The 14,216-nt window shown below is 48.3% G+C and overlaps 1 long non-coding RNA gene across 1 annotated transcript; it reads right to left on the bottom strand.

The window, feature by feature from the left end:
• Positions 1-513: 513 nt before the first annotated feature.
• Positions 514-10,480, bottom strand: LOC103161312. The gene is made up of 3 exons (XR_003488135.2): positions 10,123-10,480; positions 6,162-6,385; positions 514-697 (listed from the first exon to the last, which is right to left on the bottom strand). It is a non-coding gene; the product is annotated as an uncharacterized LOC103161312 (long non-coding RNA).
• Between the last annotated feature and the right edge of the window lie 3,736 nt (positions 10,481-14,216).

Raw genomic sequence — 14,216 nt, forward strand, 5'->3', positions numbered from 1 at the left:
TTTCCATTGCATCTATGTGTCTGTCTGGCTATTTAACTTTGCTTTATTAAATTTCTATTATATGCCAAGCTAACCTGTTGTAGATCTTAAGAATTCCCACTCTACACAGACCCCAGTCTAATAGCTGGGGAAACAGCATAAGACCAAACAAGGCCCCCTGAACGTTGGTGTCGGTTGGGAGGCCTGGGCAGTCTATGGGGCCTCTGGTAGTGGAACCATTATTTATCTCTAGTTCACGAATGGGCTTTGGGAACCCATTCCCTATGGAGGGATACTCTCTCAGCCTAGATATAGGGGGAGGGCCTAGGTCCTCCTGCCCCAAATGATGTGACAGACTTTGATGATCCCCCATGGGAGGCCTCTTGGGGAGTGGATTGGGGGTGGGATGGGGGACTGGTGGGGGGCATGGGAGAACGGGAGGGAGAGGGAACTGGGATTAGTATGTGAAATAAGATTGTTTTAAATTTAAATAAAGAAATTAATTTTAAAAAGAGAGAAAAAGAAACTCAAGGATGGTGTATTGTTGCTTTAATCAGCTTTGGTTATGCATATAAGTGCTAGAGTCTGGCCCAGGTGAGAACCTGGGAAGGACACAGCCATCAGAGTGTCAGGACACAGGACCTAGTGAAGTCACTTGTGAAATATTTCTTGGGCCAGAAGTAGACCAATCCTCAGCCACTAGGGCTCCTTTCCGAGTCTGTAACACAAAAAAGTAGGGGGTGAGAGTGCCTACTGTGCTGGTCGCTGTCCTCTTGGGCCAACCTTCTAATCCCCTGCCAAGTAAGGATTACTTTACTGTTGAGAAAATTGAGACTTAGGGAGGCTTTGTCACTTGTCCAAGGGTGCACAGCTGGAAAGTTGCAGGTCTGAGACTTAGGCTCAAGTCAGCCTGATGCCTATCCCTATGCTATTTTCTCTGCCTGTGCTGCCTGCCTTCTAGGAATGTCTAGGCTGCTCAAGACCATCTGTGAATTGGAGATGAGGCTCAGTGGTGACACGCCAATCTCTGGGTTCCATTCTTAGCAATGAATGAAAGTAGGTAACTACAAGAAAGGATGGATTAGTGCTGATGAGGTTTCAAGGCAGCAAACGTTAGTAGAGTTGTACTGGCTGGTTTTGTGTGTCAACTTGACACAAGCTAGAGTCATCAGAGAGGAAGGAGCCTCAGCTGAGGAAACGTCTTCATGAGACCCATCTGTAAGCATTTTCTCAATGGGGGAGGGCCCAACCCATAGTGGGTAGTACCATCCCAGAACTGGTGGTCCCGGGTTCTATAAGGTGGGCTGAGCAAACCATGGGAAGCAAGCCAGTAAGCAGCTTCCTGTCCATGGTCTCTGCATCAGCTCCTGCCTCTGTGATCCTGCCCTGTTTGAGTTCCTGTTCTGATTTCCTTCAGTGATGAAACAGCAATGTGGAAGTGTAAGCTAAATAAACCCTTTCCTCCCCAACTTGATTTTTGGTAGTGGTGTTTTGTCATAGCAATAGAAACACTAACAATGACACTCAGGGACAGGGTGAGATGAAACAGCTGAAGTATGAATGTGTTGCAAAGAAAGTGTTGGAGGCTAAGAGGAGCCCATGAGCAGGAAGCACTCTGGAGATGGGCATAGATAAAGTGAATCTGCATTATTTGTTTTTTATTCTGTTAAACCAATACTAACATGGCACATGCTCTGTGTGCCGCACCATTCCAAGGGTTTTACATACAGCAGCTCACTGAAGACTCGCCACAACTCTATGGAGTTGGAAACCCATATCTGCTGAGTCCACATGGGCTAAAACTTATTAGCAAGAGATTTATAAGCAGGAAGATGGAATTGAAGCTGGAAACCTAGCTGGGAGCTTCATGCAGATGGCCCTGGATGTCAGACTGAGGAATTCGTATTTAATTCAGCAGAAATATGGAGTTGTGAAAGAACACCAAAGTGTGCATTTGGAAGCTTCATCTGGATGCTGCAAAGGAAGAAAGTTGAGGCAGCATCTCAGGGGAGCAGCAGAGGACTCTGCCTGGACAGGTTTGATGGGTTGGAGGGGATGTGCCTGTGGATGCAAAACGTAATAATTTCAAGTGGAAGCAATAGGAAAATGGAAGTGCTCATAAGGGTTGGATGTAGTAGCAATGCAATGAATCTAAGAGGAGGTAACCTTGGTCCCAAGTTCAGGACCAATAGAATTATGCTATATGGGCTTGAGAGTGTCCCTGACCTCCCTGTGCCTTGGTCTTCTCATCACCCCCATAAGAAGACTGAATATCTCCATTAGTAGTGGCTTAACCATGCCTGAATTTCTTTTTCTCGTGACCCTAAATGTCCAGAGAGGCTTTCAGACTGTTGTCCAGGATGGGGCTTTTGACATCAAGAGAAGTTGGCCCTTGGGAGCTGGTTAAGAGCACTCACTGGCCCAATCAGCACTCAGTAGAGTACTCAGGGTCCTAGCTGGAAGCCATGAATACAATAGCAACTCCAGAGGGATCTTAAGAAGACGCCTAAAGTGATGGGCATGAACACACTCCACACTGCTCCACCCACATGGTGGCTGCGACCACTGCTGTCCTTTTACTGGTTGTCAGTAGCAGAGATATAGCGTGGGAACCTGGTTTGGGGGTATTCAGGTCCTGGAATCATCATAGCTCAAGGCATGACTTTCTAGCTCCAAGCCCCACTTGACAGTTTACACAACTCTTCCACACCAACAAGTCTAGGAGGTAGAAATGATTATCAGAATTTTACAAATGAGGCCCAGCTGGGATGTTAGGGAGCATCTGCCCACCAGGCTAGCTTTCCCACTAGGTCACGTGCACTGGCGCAAGCCCTTGGCAGCACCAATGCTGGAAGAGTGGGTTCATGGGCACCTGGAGAAACTAAGGTCCCAAGAAGGTAGCTTCTCAGCCACCTCCAGACCCAGTAGGTACAACAGAGCTCAGTCAAGAGCAGGTGCCACCAGGAGCCTGGGCCTGGCTTTCATTTGGCACTGGGCTGGACGCCATGTAGCTTGCCCAGGGCCATGGTTTAGTCCCAAATTGGGGTGTTTGGTTCCTTTCTTTATGTCTCCTCTTGTAACTCCAGCTTAACACTCCCCAGATGGCCATTCCTGCCGGCTCTATGCCCATGCTGCCATTCAGACGGGAAAGCAATCATTTCACAGCCCCATTAATTAAAGACTAATTGCTGATTGGAAACACATTGACTCGGCCCTGAGCCGGTATCATGTTGTGGGCCCTCTGGCCCTGGGGAAGGCCCAGCCCTTCTAAGACTCTGGCCCCTCCGAGGCTTGCTTACTGCAACAGCACAACTGGACCTGGACTTAGGCTAATGAGGTGTCAGCTGACTATTAGAACCACATTTATGGGGGGAGGACCAGACCAGATAGGAGCTGACACATGCAGCAGCCATTAGCTCTAAAGTTGCGTGCTTCCAACGATGGCTCTCTGGGGGCCACCAGCAGCCTAGCCCTGGCCTTCACAGTCAGTTAGCAATGGACTCATCTTCCAGCTAGGCCCCCTTCCAAGAAGCTCAGTATCCCCTCAACCAGCATGCTCTAGCTGTCCCCCAACCATGCAGCTACGAAGCACCTTCTCCGTGCCAGTCGTGGCGATGTGGAAGTGAATAAGCCTAACTACATTTATTGAGCACTTACTACAAGACAGGGACTGCTCTAAGTGCATTCCATGGACTCCTTTCTTTCTCACAAAAGCCCTCAGGGAAGCTGAAGCTCTGAGAATCCACATTTCACAGAAGGAAACTGAAACTCGGTACATACTTCACAACAGTACAGGATCCAAAGCCAGGATGTGAGCCCAGCCTCCTTGTCCAGAACCATTGGGATCCAGATGTACCTCGGAGGGGAAAGTACCAGGCATGCCAGAGGGAACATCAAGGGTGGCACTTCAGTATAGGGTACACAATGGAGCAGAGCCTAGGGGAGGACCCTTGTCTCAGGCATGAAATGAGGACAGACGTGAGTACCTGAGAAGGGAACCTGACATGGAAAAGATAATCCAGCAGAAGGCCAAGCTGGTAGAACAGAACTTCCAGGTGACGGGCAATGTTTTGGTAGCTCCCAGATACCAAGTGGGTATAACTTAGGCTCAAGGAAGGCACCATAAACTGTGGCTTCCGGAAGTTCACTCTGGCTGCAGCTGAGAGGTGCATAGACTGAAAGAGTGCAAAATGCAAAAACAGACCTAAGAGATGCTTGTGGTCCAGGTGAGAGGTGAGGTGAATGGAGTAAGGGGAAAGCTGTGGAGATGGAGAGGATTCTGGCTTGAATCTGGAGTGCCCTCTGCAAGCTCAGGCTGGACCACTTGTGCACTAGCTGGCTGTGCTCTTTTGAGAGGCTGTTAGACCTTCAGGAGTGGGAGACTAGCTGGATGTAGGTCAGTAGGAGCAGCCGTTGAAGGCTATAGCCCCTTTTGGTTCTGCTCCCATTATCTGCCGCCCAGTACTCCATGATGTGAACAACTGTTTTCCCTAATCCAGACACCATAATTTTCTGCTCAAGAGCATGGGGTCAGTCATCTGTGAATTGAGATCCCTGAAGCTGTGAGCCAAAATCAACCTGTCATCATGTCTCTCTTGTTTCTGGCGGGGACTTTTTTCCCAGTGGTGCAACAGTGACTAAGGCAGAAAGCTATTTGGGAGGTGAGCAAATAGAATTGGGTACAGAAAAGGTTAGGACACTATCACCCAAGTCCCCTGTCCCCAAAGGCATGGCAGATGAAGGCACTCTCCTGCTCGAAGCCTTCAGTGACTACCCATGTCTTCCAGTATGAAGGCAGATGTGGGGGCTGGGGCGGCAGGAAATTCTACTTACTCACAAATACTTATGCACTGAGCAAGTATTCCAACCTCTGAGCCCTGTCAAATCCTCTAATAACTGACTCCCTGATCCTTGCTTCACAAAAATCCATGGTGACAATGAACTGTTCTTCACAGGGTGCCAGTCAGAGCATCCAAATCACCAGAAATCTGGGGCCAGCAATGTTAACTCCCACCCTTTCCCCCAACTCTCTTCCATCACCCCTACATCCAGGCATGCTAAACTATTCAGAGGTCCTGTACACATCCCATACTGTCCCCGCCTCCCTTACTCTGCTGCTCTTACTGTGCGTTCTCTCCTCCTCTCCTCCTTTTTTCTCTCACCTCCACCCACCAAAGTCCTTTCCTTTTTCAGGCACAGATGCAACTTGCCATGCAAGCTTCTCCTGATGTTTGTATGACTGGAAAAAATGCCCTCCGCCCTCCCTCCTCCCCCCCCCCGCCCCAGCCTACAGCTCTTTATTTATGAACAATGAAAGTGACTGCATTCCTGGATTTTGTCCTGTTCGCCTACCTCTACGGATGGACAGAGGGAGGGGCATGTTGGAGAGGCTGTGACAATCTAGACAACTATCTTTGCCCCTACACCTTCCCTTGGACTCACCATCTCCCTCACAGTGCTAGCCCAATGACTCTTTAAAGGCAAGCAAGTGACATAAGTGAATGAACAGGGAGAGTGACAAGAATGGTCTAAATGAGTTAAGGAATGACAGCTGGGGTGACCACAGGGAACAGTGGGGCCTGTGGTGAAGTAGACAGTCCGTGCCCATCTGCAACACTGTCACAATGTTGGAACACAAGCCTAAGACTGCCAGGTCTCCTGGATCTTTTGAGAGGAGCAGGGACTCAGGATTTTCTGTAAAACAGACTTAAGGTGCAGTGCTGGTGACTCATCTGGAGCTTCCTTAGAACAGTGAACTAAACACACTCTGTTGGTTTTGGCCTGTGGACTGCTAGAGAGCCATCACCCACTCTACATGTTCACGAATGCCCCATTGACTACTTAACCTGGTGTTAGGCACTGCTGGGTCCCCCTCCATAGTGAACACATAGGTGTCTGAGGACTTGAGTTCTTCTGAGGGAATCATACATCTTCTCTGATCCATGACTTTCCTAGTTGCCATAGCTATGAATGTGGCCCTGAAGTTAGGAAGATGTGAATTTGTGCCCTGGCTCAATTGTGTACTAGCTGTGTGTTTATGGGCATGTTGCTTAACCTCTCTGAGACCCAGCTTTTGTATGCGTAGGTGGAATAAGGGTAAAAAAAAAAAAAAGTCTCATTTCCCAGGATTGTCATGCCTTCCAAATGAGCTAATGGCTGGTGAGCCCTCTGTGAATCATCACCTGTGCAGGTGTGTCAGGATGACCCAGGGAACTGAGATGACAGGCCTGGGGCCATGCCTGGAATGGGCTGAGGCTTTGGTGTACTTCCGGCTGTGCAGACACTTCTGGAAGCTGAGTGATCAGATGTCCTGAGCAATAGATGGTAGGATTCTGCTGCAGAGTCATCAAGCACTGCCCACATCTGTTCCTGCTGGTTTCTTGTCAGTGTGGCCAGAGCAGCTTCCCTGTGAGATGCCAGGAGCAGGTGATGACCCAGAGAGTCAAAAGGCACAGAAGAGCCTATACACTTAGAAATTCTACCTGCATACCACAGCCATAATCTTGCTGAGAACAGTACTTCCCACAGGCCAACCTGCCCCCCAACATTCACATGCATTGGCTCATTTAACTATCTATACAAGCCTGGGCTCTGAATTCTATTTCCATCAGCTCTACCTTTCAGATGAGGTCCCCAAGTGCACACAGAAGAGCCAGGCTACAAAGCTAGTCTGACTGTGGAGTCTGCACTATTGGTATTAAATCCCTGAGGTACTGTTCCATCTGTTGAAAGATTTGGGGTGTTCTTTACCTGACAGACAGTTCCCATCTATGTCAGGGGGAACACGGGAGTTCCTTCCACATTACAAACCTCCCCTATGACCGGAGCTCCATCATGCTGAGGCCCAAGATCCTGGCTTATATGAACCTGCTTTCATCACCATACACTCTGCTCCCCCTCAACATGGACTGGGGTGTTAAGAGAAAGGCTGAGAGCCACACAGGGAGGACCAAGAAGGCTGTGTTGGAAGCAGAATGGGTAGGTGAGTTCTGATGGAGGTGTAGAATGGGGCCAACAGGTGTTCCTGAGTCACACTGGTGCCAAAGAGCTCGGTGGAGGGCCGGTGGTTATCCCTGTGCTGAGAGCCCTAAATACCCACATACCCATGCACGAGCACACATGCATTTCTGGCAGACACACACACACACATGAGTGCATGCAGACACACACTCACTGGAACTTACCTAGTTTCTCATAGAGACAGCAATCAATCTACACACACCCAAGCAGACACTCACACCTGGCCCCAACACCCCTGCTCATGAAGACACATATGTAAACAAAGGCACACACACTTACACACACACTTACATACACACTTATACACACACGGCGTGCACTGTCCCGCAGAACCCTCACAGACATGTGTGCCCATGCCAGGAAGGGCTGCACAGGGATTGTTCCAGGCTGGCCCACAGCTCTCCACCCTCAGATCCTTCCCGCTGTCCTTGGGGAAAGAATGCCACCCACTTGGCAGCAGATCAACTTCCTTTCCTGGCCTCTGCCATTCTGGGCGTGCCCTGTGGGATCTCCAAGTTTCTACTTGGAGTAGAGATGTACAGGTGGAGGAGGGGAGGAGGAAAAAGACACTGTTCTAAATTAAGAATCAAGTCCCAAAGAGAACAGAAGGCCTTCAGTGTCTGTGTCAGTTTGGAGTGTTAGAGAGGCAAGCAGGAAGATCAGGAATGTGGGACACACTAGCAGAGTCACTAGGTTGTAAACCATGGTTGTTATAAAAGAAAGGACAAGCTTCACTAAACATTTGTTGTATTACCTTGGGCCAATCAGCTAGATTCTGAGCTGTAGTTTTGCTCATAGCATCGGGGTAAAGAACATGTATCTGGAGTCAGACCTGCTAGTATGAATTCTAGCTTTGCTTTACCATAGCTGTATGACCTTGGGCAAGGGAGTTAACCTCTATAAACCTTAATTTCAATACAATGAGATGGGGGTTTACAACATTGTCTAGCTCGTAGCATGGGTAGGGGCATCAAGTGACTTAATGTTCCCAAAGCTCTTACGATAGAGGGATAAATGATACATTTTGGCATTGTCACAGCACCCATGTAAGTTGCAGCTTCTGTTGCTGTTCTTGTGCAGTGAGGACAAAAATACCTGTTGCACAGGATTGTGGGAAGAGTGTTTGTGACAGGGCTTTGTGGACTACTGTGATAAGTGTACAAAAAGAATAAGGCACTGCTGGGTATCCATGATGTCAGCACTCAGAGGGATGAGGCAGGAGAATTCAGAGTTTGAAGACAGGCTGGGCTACACAGCAATTTTCATATGATACATAGTGTGACTGCCTCAAAAATCACACACACACACACACACACACACACACACACACACACACACACTAAGAGAGAGAAGGAAGAAAAGGGAAGAAAGGTACTGCTGATTGTATTCTGGGGCTGAGGAAGGCCTAGAGCTACAGATTGAGCATAAAGGTGCTCTGTGAAACATCTTAAAGCTTTTCCCGCCCTGCAATTGGTCGAGTTCCACCAGGCTTCCTCCTGCCTCCCAGCCTTTGCATTGGCTGTTTCCTCTGTTCTGAACACACTTCGGCAGACACTTGTAAGTACTTTCTTACATCCGTTCAAATATTGCTTCCTCTGTGAGGCCCATTCCACACTTGGTTACTTCTGCATCCCGCCTCTCCTCCCGCATCCCTCTTAGATTCCTCTTTGTACTTCCTAAACCACGCCCCACCTTTCCATACTAAATATAGTACTTGCAACTTGCTCTAGGATGGGGTATTTTTTGCATCCCCCTACCCCACTTCTAGATCCCCTCTGCCCCCATGTCAGCAATGGTTTTTGATGGACGAGTGCAATGTCAACAGCTCCATTGGGCGGTAGGCAAGTGTAGAGGTGGGGAAAGAGTGGGGGGGGGGGACAGTTGGCCATTGGAAGTGTTTGTAGAGGATGTCTAAAGGTCAGTCCCAGAGTAGTGACAGATGGAGGGCGGAGCTGAGACACAGGCACACACAGGAGAACAGGAATGTGACTGTGGGCCTGTGAATGGACTGAGTCCCAGGTCTTGGCACATGCCAGGCCAAGTCCAGGCATGAGGACTGTTTGCCAAGGGTGTGTCTGCCAAGTTAATTGAACATAGGGTAAAGGAATCATTCAAAGTTAACACCCTAGGCTTGAGCCCAGGTCACAAAGAAATTAAATGGAAAGGGTCCCAGGTACTGGAAATCTAGACACAGCTCAGAGTGAACATTAGCTCTGACGTCACTTCCTGTGCACAGGCTTCTTGCTTCCTCTCTTAAACTAGATCTGTCTGAGTGGCCTTTCATGCCCTACTGAATTTGACCTTTCTGTTCTCTTCTTGTATACACTGCATCTCCAGATCCTGGAAAAGTGCATCTCCAGGCTTGGGCCAGCCACCAATCACCTCAGTTTCTCTCCTCCATGTCCTCCTCAACACACCCTTCCTCCTCTGAATCAGCCTCTTCTTTTCCCTCCCCTCTTGTGTATTTCTCCTCTCCCTGCAGCCTTTACTTTGCTTCCTACTCTGGTCAGCTGATGGCTTGGATTAACCCACAAGAACCGAGGACCTGCAGGCTAGGGATGGAATGGGAAGCCTAGCAACTTGTACAAGAATTCAGTCCCAATTCACCTGAAATTGAAGAATGCAGCATTTAAACTAAAAGCACTGGCAACGGGGCTGCAGATTGGTGGATCGTGAGCCCACATAGGTCACACACGGAGTGGCTCCCAGAGTGTCCCCTCCACACATCAGAGCTGTGACGCCAGAACCCATAAACACACCTACTTCACATTTGCAGCGTGTCTCTACCACAGCATTTCCACCTCAGTGGAGATAGCATCAGACCTCAGAAAACCAACACTCACTTCCCCACAAATATCACAGCACATACGACCCCCAAGCATAGTTACACCACGTGATGTCAACCCTCTGGAGCTCAGCACCTAGCATAAGTGCACTACACTCTGGGAGCACTCTAACAGTCCAACAAAAACCATGGTAACAAGCAGTTCCCGGCAGACACACAGCACACACATTGTCCCCTGCTTTGTCTTTCTCTGGTCATATGTATGCGCATGAGCACATTCACTCGTGATCATATACACAGAGAGACAGAGACAGAGAGACAGAGAGAGATTGCCTCACTTCATGCCTTGGCTGTTTGGCCATAAGTCCCCGGTTGCTCCAGAGAACAGCTGAGCTGGTAGGCGCCATTTCCTAGAAGGTTGTGGATTTGGCCTCAGCTGATCAAACACATGCTAGGAGGTCCACGTTTGAACTCCAGCTCCAGGGGTGGCTGGTATGTGGTCCCCACCAATGAACTGCAAGCAGCAGCTGACTGCTGTGGGACACCCCACAGGGAGGGGCTGATGTGACTGAGCTCAGTGGGTGGGGGCCAGGCAGGGCCCAAGCTGACTTAGTTGGGGTGAAGGGGCGTCCAGAGTTCAGGCGGCTGGTGGCTGGGAGGGAGAACACTGGAATGCCTCAGCAGCAGGGGCCTGAGATAGAAGCTGAGTCATGAGGTAAGAAGAGAGGCTGTGGTGGAAAGACAGGAAGTAGGGTGGAGGGAAAAGAAAGGCTGGGAGGAGCATCTTGATGCTCCTTCCAGGCTCTTCCCTCAGGAAACAACAGACAGGGATTGGAAAGAGAGGCAGGCAGAGGGAGCAAATCCTGGAGACAGGCATTGGACAAGGATTGGAAACAAGGTTTTGAAAGATGAGTACAAGACTAGGGGCTGAGGCTGAGTATTGAGCCTGGAGCCTCCTGGCTGTCCAGATGTGAGGGTGGACAATTAGAATTTGGTCAGGAGGAAGACCCACTGGTAAGAACTTAAGGTTTGCCATTGACAGGTGCTATGGTTTGAACTCCAAATACCACCCACAGGTTGATATTTTGAATGCTTGGTACAAGGTCGTGGCACTACTTTGAAGACAGTGGCCCCTCTAGGAGGTGGCGCCTGTCTGATGGAAACAGGTAACTGGGGGGTGAGTTCTTGTTTTCTGCTTTCTGGTTTGCTTGCTGCGAAGAGCTGCTGTCTCACGCTCCTGATGCTATAGATGGAAGCACATCTCCCACCATGCTTTCCCCACCATGAGCCAAAATAAAATCTTCCTTAAGTTGCTTCTTTCAGGTACTCTTCCCCAGCAGTGAGATCTATGGTTAGAACAGTTAGGAGAGCCAGGAAGGGGAACATGTGTGAGAAAAGCCTAGTGATGGAGCTGCCAGGCCTTAGGTGCAGGGTTCACATCCTGCAAACAAAGGGGACCGTATAGACTTGGGGCTGTCAAAATGCCCAAGTCAACAAAGACCCACCTCTGCTTTCAGGTTGCCAAGACAGGCATGGCCTATAGCTTCCTATGGCAGGCATGGCCGGATTGCCAAGTTCAGATACTGGTCAGCTCAACTTCTGACCTCAGTAGAACCAAAATGTGGGAAGATGAAAGGGAGGCCTCTGGCCTATAGAGGTTGCCATCTTGTTCAAGAAGCCCCCAGGCAGTTGACTCAAACCTCGTAATTGATGGATTTTCATGTGGCTTATGTGAAGGGACCGAAATGAACTCCCCCTGTCCCACTCTACCCAAGCTGAACATGGGCAAACAGCTGGACTTTGGTTTTATGTCCCCAGTTATCGCCGAGCCTCAGACTATTTTGGCTTTGATATACCCCAGGAGGCAGACCCTATGAATTGGGAGCTAACTCAGTCTCCAAGGACCAAGCGTCTTCTTCCTCTCCCACTCCCTCCTGGATTGAGTTAATACCACCCACACATAGCCCGCACTTTGTACTTCCTAAAGCATGAGCTCATTTGAGTCCCACAACAATCCTGCAAGGCTAGCAGAGCAGGGATTATTATCCCTACTTCCCAGTGAGGAAACTGAGGCTCAGAGAGGTAAAACAATTACCACAGTCACACCAACAGCTCCAAACTGACTCCAGATTCAGTACATTGATTAGAAGGGTTGCCACGGCCATTCGATGCAAAAATGTGGATTTCCCAGGTCTCAGATGACATAATAAAGATGGAAGGTTTGTACCTACGGAGAAGTCCAGTAAGGAGATTAGGCCGTGTCAACTATGTTCTGTAGTAGGGATTTGAGTAAAAGATGGACAGGAAAGAGACAGTGCTGTAGTTACGATTGGGGGAAGAGATGGACACTTATTTAATATGTACTAGGTGCCATGCACTAGAATTGATACCTGATATGTGTTGTTTCACTTAATCCTTACAAAACTCAGTGTGGTAGTCCCTCGTTGTACAAAAGTGGAAACAGAGGTTCAGAAAATGTTATCACTAACCCTGCATTCACACACTGAGTAAGAGAGTTCAAAACTGGCCCTGTTTCTAATTCCAATACCCATGTTATTTGAGGAAGATTCTCTAGCCGCTTCCCTTGCCATGTGACCAGCTGCCTTGGTACCTATTCAACTGCTAAAGGGAACATGTCCCTGACATAGCTTTAATGAGTGGCCTTTGGAAATCATTGAATTGAGACGAGGGTAGGGAAAGGGAACTGTGGGGGAGGTAAGAGCTCTGATAATTTGTGGGAGAAACCAGATTCCTCTGGGGAATTGAGAGCTGTGTCCCCTCCCTCTTTCCTTCCTCTCCCCTCCTTCTTACCACAGCCTGCCTGGGGGATGGAAGAAATGTCCCTGAAGGGCGGCCTTTTGGCAGATGCAGGACTAGAGGCAGCGCCACAGAGGCCCACATCCTGGGTCACCTCCCACTCAGAACCACAAGGAATCTAGACAAGAAACCCAGCATTTCTCTGAAGTACCACATTGCTTGTCTCTTTCCTGTACTGGAGTTTCTTCCCATGCTCTTGCCTCTGTCTGAGCATAGAACCCCAGCTTCAGGACATATTCACACCCTGTGTGTAGTACACCAAAGAATCAAGCTCTCAAAAGTATTCTTCATCATCTTTTGAGTTGAGCCTGCTCAAAGGGCAGACCTTGTGTAGCCTGCCCACCTAGATGTTCAGAGGTTTCCTTCTTAAGCCAAGTCCCTAATACTTTTCTTCCATCCAAGCACTAACCAGGCCCGACACTGCTTAGCTTAGGTGAGACTGGGTGTGTTTGGGGTGGCATGGTCACAGACTACCTAATCCTTTTCCATTTGAGCTTTAGTGATAGTAGAAGTAAGACTGTCCCAACAACAAACGAGACTGGAATACCCAGCTTTTCTTACAAAAATTAACAGTTTTGCTGCCTTTTTTGGTTAGTCTATTTTTGAATTGCACCACAATAATGACAGTGGAAAGCAGAGTGACACTAAAATCAAGGGTATTATAAAAAATGTATTTCAGTAAAAGTGAGGTAGCAGATACTAAACAGTCTCAGTGAGTATACTCATTAGATTCTTGACTATTATAACTTGCAAATAAATAAATAAGCCCACAAACGCCAAAATTAACCAGAACCCAAAGTCTATACAACTTAATTAACTTATAAACAATGTAAAATTTAATTTGAAGCTTCTCAGTGTTCATTTCAGTGCCAGCCCATCACCATTTTTACTGCCATCCCTATCAATGTCACAATTATCACCATCAACTCCACTCCCATTAGCACACAATGCCTTCATCATTATTACCCTTGGCATCATTAACGCCTTCATCAATCACCACCATTACGACTTCTCTCACAAGTACCACACCTCCCATGACTACCACCACTGTATCTGCTGTTTTATTCCCATCTTATCGTCATTGCTGTTGTTGTCAACCCAATTATCATTTCAGCTTCCATTTCTTCCTCAATGCCATTTCTACTTCTGAGATAACCTGGCATCCTCATCATCGCCACCTCTGCTAGCATTACCAAATTCACTAATATCACTGCTTTCAGCACACCATTATGCTAGACCTTTAGTCACTGAGACAAAATACCTGAGGAATCCACTTAAAGGAGGAAGGGGTTTTTTGTGAGGAGGTCAGAGCTTCAGGAGAGCCAGTCTATCAAGATGAGGAAGGCATGGGAGAGCAGAGCTCCTCACATTATGGTGACAGGTAAGCCTGAACTAAAGATCTCTCCTTCCCCATTTTATTTCTTTGGGGCTCCCAGCTTAGGAGATGGCACCACCCACATTCATGATCACTCTTCTCCCTTCAGCGTGTCCTGTTAACATGCTCTCACAGACAAACCTACACACGTGCCCTAGCAGTCTCCTAGTCACTTCTCAATCCAATCAAGTCAACAACCTTAACCATCGTAACCTCCATCATCACCCTCATTGTTACCTT

The sequence above is a fragment of the Cricetulus griseus genome, chromosome X (genome assembly GCF_003668045.3).
Source record: "Cricetulus griseus strain 17A/GY chromosome X, alternate assembly CriGri-PICRH-1.0, whole genome shotgun sequence".
Taxonomy (NCBI): Eukaryota; Metazoa; Chordata; class Mammalia; order Rodentia; family Cricetidae; genus Cricetulus; species Cricetulus griseus.